An 8,452-nucleotide genomic window follows, 5' to 3' on the forward strand; every position below is an offset into this window, starting at 1 on the left:
CGTAATTCCAAGCAAAAACCACTAAATAACCAATCACATAGGGCAGTGATGGCTAACCTTTTTGCCATCACATGCCAAAAGTGGGGGGAGCACAGTGGGGTCACACGCACATGTGCCCACATCCATAATTCTATGCGCCCCGCCCCCCGTGCTCTCCCCCGCTTTTGGCACGTGATAGCACAGTGGGCCCAGTAGGCCCGTTTTTTGCTCTCCCCAGACTCCAGAGCCTTTCTAGGAGCCTGGGGAGGGCAAAAATGCCCCCCCCAGAGGCCCTCCGGAGGCCGGAAACAGTGTGTTTCCTGACTTCTGGTGGGCCCAGAAGGGCCAAAAATCAGCTGGCTGGCGCACACATGTGTGCTGGAGCTGAGCTCACGTGCCCACCGATATGGCTCCGCGTGCCACATGTGGCACCCGTGCCATAGGTTCGCCATCACGGACATAGGGAATAAAGAGAAAGAAATAAAAAGAATTAAAACATAATGAAGTTGATTGAGACTGATGGAAAGGATGTAAATCCCAGTTACAAAGTAAGAGATAAAAGAAACATATCCAAGACCCATAAAGGACTCAAATGCCCATACACCAATGCTAAAAGTTTAGGGAACAAACAGGGTGAACTTGAAGTATTAGTACATGAAGGCAGATATGATATAGTTGCCATTACTGAAACTTGGTGGGATGAAACTCATGACTGGAATGTCCTGATAGAGGGATACAAACTGTTCAAAAGAAACAGAAACTTGATCTCCTCTAACAAAAGAAAAGGTGGAGTTGCATTATATATAAAAGATCACTACATCTCTCCGCCTTTCTGCTCCGGGTCTGTGCTATTCAGATAAAAGACCAGCAGATGGCGATAGTTGCAATGACCTCCAAGGTCCCTTCCAACTCTGTTACTGTTAACAGACAGTAGAGAGAAAGCAGAGATGCTTAACTCTTATCTTTGCATCAGTCTTTATCAAAATGAAACTATAGCCCAACCTACCAAAAACATAACCGTAAAAGACAGATAAGAAATAAAAATTAAAATAAGCAAGAAAAAGAGGACACCTATCTGATTGATCTTGATGAATATAAATCACTTCCCAGAGTTCTGAAGGAACTGATAGATGTTATTTCAGAACCATTGTACCATATCTTTAAAACATCCTGGAGCACTGGGGAATTACTAGAGCCGTGATGGCGAATCTGTGGCACGCGGAGCCATATCTGTGGGGATGCGAGCTTTGCCCTGGCTGGGCTCCAGCGTGCATGCGTGTGCTGGCCAGCTGATTTTCGGGCCTTCCAGGCCCACTGGAAGTTGGGAAACAGCCATTTCTGGACTCTAGAGAGCCTCCGGGAGGGTGGGGGAGGACATTTTTGCCCTCCCCAGGCTCCAAGAAAGCCTCTGGAGCCTGGGAAGGGGAAAAAACAAGCCCACCAGGCCCACCAGTAATCTTTTTGCCACTGCGTGCCAAAAGCAGGGAGAGAGCAGGGGGGGGGTCGTGGATGCATGCGTGGGGGGGCACTGAATTATGGGTGTGCGCACACACATGCGTGACCCCCCCATATCCCCCCCCTTTTGGCATGCAATAGCAAAAAGGTTAGCTATCACTGTACTAGAGGATCGGAAAAGAGCTGATGTGGTTACCATCTTCAAAAAATAATAATAATAATAAAAACCAGACCCAGAAAACTGGAGACCAATTATCTATGGAGATTCTCAGTCATCCAGATCATGGTTGTCCCAAAAGTGCTTTTTAAGGAGGCAACTGGACTTTCTTGTTTTTCTTTGAAGACATTTCACTTCTCCTCCAAGCTTATTCAGCTCTGACTGGATGGTGGGGAATGGAACGATTTATATTCCTTGCAGACAGATGGAGAGTTGGTGAGGCACTTGGAGGTTTATCTGTGTCTTCAGAGTCATCTGGGTAGTAGAAATGGGTGTGGAGCCTTCTTGGAACTGCTGAATTCCTCTTTCGAGGCCTCAAAATTGAACAGCCCTCTCTCAACAGAGGGGGAGGGATATGACATCATCTATCTCCAGTCTACAACACAGTCATTTCAGCAGTTCCAAAACTACTCATCCATTTGCACTACCCAGGTAACCCTGAGGTCACAGATAACCTCCCACCCCAGCTCCCCAAAGGGGAACAACATCATGAAACATCACACGACAGCAACGTGATGCTGCGAGTTTGATACCATGCTCTAAAAGGATGCAAATGCAAAAAAGAGCAACTAAGATGATTAAGAGGCTGGAGACAAAAATATATGAAGAATGGTTGAAGGAATTGGGTATGGCCAGTCTAGAGAAAAGAAGGACTAGGAGGGACACGATAGCAGTATTCCAGTATTTGAGGGGCTGCCACAATGAAGAGGGAGTCAACTTATTTTCAAAGCATCCAGAAGGCAAGGCAAGAAACCATGTATTAATCTGGGAGAGAAGTAATCTGGAATTAAGGAGAAGCTTCCTAACAGTGAGGACAATTTACCAGTGGAACAAATTCCATCTAGAAGTTGTGGGTGCTTCATTCCTGGAGGTTTTTAAGAAAAAACTGGACAGCCTCCTATCTGAAATGGTAAAGGGTTTCCTGCTTCACCAGGGGGTTGGAGTAGACAACCTCCAAAGTCCCTTCCGGCTGTAATCTGATTGATATATGCATGCATATACACACAGAAATACACACATATGAATTATGTATGTAGAAAATCTGTGTGTATTTCAGTGGGCAAAACATGCCAGAAGTGCATTTTCTCAATTTTTTTAAATCTAATTTTAGAAAGATGGGGACACTAAGAGAAAAAATGGTGTCCAAATCCTATGCAATATTTTTTTTTTTAATTTGATTTATATGCCGCCCTTCTCTGGAGACTCAATGCGTTAAGCAATAGCCTTCATACTTTTGTATATTTTTATACAAAGTCAGCTTATTGCCCCCACAAACTGGGTCCTCATTTCACCTACCTTAGAAAGGATGGAAGGCCGAGTCAACCTTGAGCCTTGGAGAGATTCGAACCAGCAGAAATTGCAGGCAGCTGAATGTTAATAACAGGCTATTAGTCTGCTGCGCCACCAGGCTCTATTTAATATTTAAAGCATCTACCTTGCTCACGAAACTCCTCACCAGGAAAACAACATGTCAAAGAATCAAGTATTACATGAAGACAGAGGGAGGGAGGAAGGGAGGGAGGGAGGGAGGGAGGGAGAGAGAGAGAGAGAGAGAGAGAGAGAGAGAGAGAGAGAGAGAGAGAGAGAGAGAGAGAGAGAGAGAGAGGTGAGAGTTATGAAAAATAAGGATTTTTTAAATCTCCCAGATGTCAAAGGGTCTTTGTACTTCTGGCTCAACCCCCTGTTCAAGTAAGAGACCCTATAACATTTCAGACAAGCGATTGTCCTGTCTCTTCTTAAAAACCTCCAGTGATGAAGCACCCACAACTTCTAGATGGAATTTCTAGATGTTCCACTGGCTTATTGTCCTCACTATTAGGAAGTTTCTTCCTTAATTCCACGTTGCTTCTCTCCTTGATTAGTTTCCATCCATTGTTTTTCGTCCAGCCTGCAGGAGGTTTGGAAAATAAATTGACCCCCTCTTCTTTGTGACAGCCTCTCAAATACTCGAATACTGCTATCATGTCCTCCCTAGTCCTTCTTTTCTCTAAGTCTAGACCAGGGGTGGGCTCTAACCAGCTTTACTACTGGTTCTCTTTGTGCTCACGCTTCACGCGTGATCACCTCTTCGGTCGCACACTTTGTGCGCGATCGCCATGCGCATGCTCGGTTTGCTTGCCTGCGTGCCAAACTTGCGCTTTGCTCAGGCGCATTGCGAATCTGCCCAGCTGAGGTGCGGCAATCCGCTCTGCCGCACCTCTCAGCTGGGCAAAAAAATAAGAAATTTAAGGTCGGCATAATGCTGGGGCGGGCGGGAGGGCCCAGCTCCCGAAGACAGAGAACCGGTTCGGTGACGTCACATTGTCACCGCTACCGGCTCTCGCGAACCGGGAGGAACCCACCACTGGTCTAGACCAGTGTTTCTCAACCTTGGAAGCTTGAAGATGGTGGACTTCAACTCCCAGCGCTGCTGCCTGGGGGATTCTGGGAGTTGAAGTCCACCCATCTTCAAGCTAACAAGGTTGAGAAACACTGGTCTAGACCAGTGATGGCTAACCTTTTTGCTGTCACGTGCCAAAAGTGGGGGCAGCACCAGGGGGGGGTGTCACACGCGTGCGTGCCCACACCCATAAATCAATGTGCCTCCCCTCCGCGCATGCATGCCCCCCGTGGTCCCCCTTTTTTTGGCATGCGATGGCATGGTGGGCCCAGTGGGCCCATTTTTAGCCCTCCCCAGGCTCCAGAGGCTTTCTAGGAGACTGGGGAGGGCAAAAACAGCCTTCCCCATCCCCCCAGAGGCGCTCCGGAGGCAGGAAATGGCCTGTTTGCCAACTTCCGTGGGACCGGAACGCCCTACGCTCCTAGAAAGCCTCTGGATCCAGTGGGCCTGGAGGGCCCGAAAATCAGCTGGCTGGCGCACGCATGCGCACTGAAGCTAGCTAGGGCAACGCTCGTCTGCCCACAGATATGGCTCCGCGTGCCACCTGTGGCACACGTGCCATAGGTTCGCCATCACGGGTCTAGACTAAGCCATTCCCAAATCTGCAACTCTTCTTCATATGTCCCCTTTCAATTATAGTCTCTCCCATTTCCAAGCCAAAAAAAAAAAAAAATCACAGGCAGCAATTTAAAATCATGCAGCAAAAGGATAAAAACATTTGGGGAGAGAAATAACATGCAGCAGCAGCAGCAGCAGCCAAGTTTCAGCCTCGTTGCTTCCTCTGCATCTACCCCTTGGAGGAAACCAAAGAGCCTCACTTGCTCCAGGCTTCTCCTCCCATCTGCCTACAGCTCACCTTCCAGCTGCTGCTGCTTCCACCCTGGGAAGAGCAGGACTTCCACTCTCCACGACTCCATGGAGGAGCCGGAAGAGGAAGTTCCTCTGCTCTTCTCCTCTCCTCAATACTCGCTGGTTTTAACGCCTTTCACCTCAGCTGCGCCCCCTCCAGTTGAATGTCGGATCTCAGCCACCAAGGATACCGCTATTATATTGACGGATTGCCAGACGCTCGTGTTGTTAGAGCTCCCCCTAGTGACGTGAGGCTGAAAATACAGACATCAGGAGTTTCTAAGGTGTTTTTCTTCTTTTTTTAATGTTTTCCACTCTTAGCCATCACATCCATAAGTTTTTTTCTCTAGGATGATCTAGCCCTAGTCTGTCCTTTGGGGTCTCACAGGGATGCCCACATCGCTACTGCAACCGCTGCACCTCGCTGCAGGGAGGCGGGACCGACCAGGTGGTTCCGCCCCAGGCGCCTGATGGATCCTGATAGGTTCCAGACAGAGCTTGGCCCATTTCCTGAGACTCTGGCTCATGATTCGGCTGAAGACCTGGTGGCTGCCTGGGAGAGTGCGGCCGCCGGGGCTTTGGACCGTGTCGTGCCTTTGCGGCCTCTGACCCGGCACCGAACTCACCTAGCTCCTTGGTTCTCTGTGGAGCTGAGGGAGATGAAGCGCCGGAAAAGACGCCTGGAGAGTAGTTGGAGGACCAGCCGCTCCGAATCCGACCGAACACTGGTGAGGTCTCATATTAAGACCTACCTAGTGGCGATAAAAGCGGCGAAATCTAGCTATTTTGCCGCTCTTATCCCGTCATCAGATAATCGCCCAGCCGCCCTGTTTAGGGTGACCCGCTCTCTCCTCCATCTGGAAGTGTGGGATGATCCCTTGCAGGGTCGAGCTGAGGACTTTGTGCAGTACCTGTATGACAAGATCGCTCAGATTCGGGAAGGCTTGGCCTCTGACTGGGTAAGTCCAGACGGGATGACAGAGGCAGGTCTTGAGAATGTTATCTGGGAGGAGTTTGATCCTGTTGCTCCTGAGGATGTGGACAGGATCCTGGGACGGCTGAACGCGACCACATATTTATTGGACCCGTGTCCCTCCTGGTTGGTACTGGCTTCCCGGAAGGTTACACGAGGCTGGCTCCAGGGGATTGTTAACGCTTCTCTGAGTGAGGGGATCCTGCCCACCACTTTGAAAGAAGCGGTGGTGAGGCCCCTCCTCAAGAAGCCCTCCCTGGATCCGGCTATTTTGGCTAACTATCGTCCAGTCTCCAACCTTCGCTTCATTGCGAAGGTTGTTGAGAGTGTGGTAGCGCGGCAGCTTCCCCGGTACCTGGATGAAGCTGTCTATCTGGACCCGCTCCAGTCTGGTTTCTGGCCTCGGTACAGCACGGAAACGGCATTGGTCGCGTTGGTGGATGATCTCTGGAGGGCTCGGGATAGGGGTTGTTCCTCTATCCTGGTCCTGTTAGACCTCTCAGCGGCTTTTGATACCATCGACCATGGTATCATGTTGCACCGGTTGAAGGGGCTGGGGGTGGGGGGCACCGTCCTGCAGTGGTTCTCCTCCTACCTCTCTGACCGGTCGCAATCCGTGTTGACAGGGGGGCAGCGGTCGACCCCGAGGCACCTTGTTCGTGGGGTGCCACAAGGGTCAGTCCTCTCGCTCCTTCTGTTCAACATTTATGTAAAGCCACTGGGCGAGGTCATCCGTGGCTTTGGGGTGGAGTTCCATCAGTACGCTGACGACACTCAGCTGTACATCTCCACCCCAGGCCACCCCAACGATGCCCTTGAAGTGATGTCCCAGTGCCTGGAGGCCGTGAGGGCCTGGATGGGGAGAAACAGGCTCCGACTCAACCCTTCCAAGACTGAGTGGCTGTGGCTTCCGGCGTCCCGATATAGCCAGCTGGTGCCATCGCTGGCTATTGGGGGCGAATAACTGGCCACCACGGAGAGGGCTTGCAACTTAGGCGTCCTCCTGGACCCACGGCTGTCTTTAGAAGAGCATATGATGGCCGTGGCCAGCGGGGCTTTTTATCAGGTTCGCCTGATACGCCAGTTGCGCCCCTTTCTGGATCGGGACTCCCTACGCACGGTCACTCAAGCACTCGTCACTTCCCGCCTGGACTACTGCAATGCTCTCTACATGGGGCTCCCCTTGGGGTGCACCCGGAGGCTGCAGTTGGTCCAGAACGCGGCCGAGCGGGGCATTATGGGAGTGACGGGGCGCTCACATATAACACCTCTCCTGCGTGAGCTGCACTGGCTTCCTGTGGTCTTCCGGGTGCGCCTCAAGGTGTTGGTGACCACCTTTAAAGCACTCCATGGCTTAAGGCCAGGGTATTTGCGAGACCGCCTTCTGCCGCCGATAGCCTCCCACCGACCGGTTCGTTCACACACAGAGGGCCTCCTCAGCGTGCCATTGGCCAGGCAGTGCCAGCAGGCGACCCCCAGGGGGAGAGCCTTCTCTGTGGCAGCGCCTGCCCTCTGGAATGACCTGCCCCGAGATACGCACGATATCAGACCTCCGGACTTTTCATCGGGCCCTGAAGACACACTTGTTCCATCTAGCTGGGCTGGCTTGATCCCATCCTCTTAGTTTTTTTTTTTTTTATTGCAAAAGTTTTACAATTACATTTTCACCCCCTTTTTCACCCCCCACCTCCCGCCCCAAACTTCCCATCCTCCCTAACCCTCCCTAACCCTCCCCCCCCAGACTTCCCTATTACTTACTCATAACTAATGACACTAATATATAAGCCTGAACCCGTCCCTCCCCCTATAAAGTTTTTCCTCTTTATCCCTTTGCATTAAAATATTTCTAATACATTATTTTCAAATAAAAGCTATTTGATACTTTCTAGTTTGATATTTGTTCTGAACATATTCTATCCACCTTTTCCATTCCCATTCATAAGTCTCTTGTGAACAATCTTTTAAATACGCTGAAATCTTCGCCATCTCTGCAAAACTGGCCATCTTCACAGTCCATTCCTCGATAGTGGGCAAAGCTTCATTCTTCCAGTATTTACCTATCAACAGTCTTGCTGCCGTTATCATATACAATATCAATTTTGTTTCACCCAATGTAAAACCCTTAACTATACCCAATAAAAACAGTTGTGGAGAAAACTGAATTTTTTTCTTCAAAACATTCTGCATGACCCACCAAATTTTTATCCAAAAAGCCTTAACTTTCCTACAGGTCCACCAAACATGATAATACGTAGCATCCAAACATTCGCATCTCCAACATTTTGGCTGAACATTAGGGTACATACATGACAACTTTTTGGGATCTAAATGCCATCTATAAAACATTTTATAGAAATTTTCCCTCAGATTCTGCGACTGTGTAAATTTAACATTCTGAACCCAAATTTTTTCCCATGTTTCCAACATCACTGGTTCTTCAAAATTTTGTGCCCACTTAATCATACAATCTTTAACTAATTCGGTTTCTGAATCCCTTTCTAGCAAAACATTATAAAGCCTTTTAATATGCATTGGACCTTTCTCTTTTATATGTCTAACCAATTCTTCCTCATGCAACATAATACCAGTTTTTTGGTCC

The sequence above is a fragment of the Pituophis catenifer genome, unplaced genomic scaffold, assembly GCF_029215685.1.
Source record: "Pituophis catenifer annectens isolate HBS135680 unplaced genomic scaffold, rPitCat1.0.hap2 SCAF_2, whole genome shotgun sequence".
Classification (NCBI taxonomy): domain Eukaryota; kingdom Metazoa; phylum Chordata; class Lepidosauria; order Squamata; family Colubridae; genus Pituophis; species Pituophis catenifer.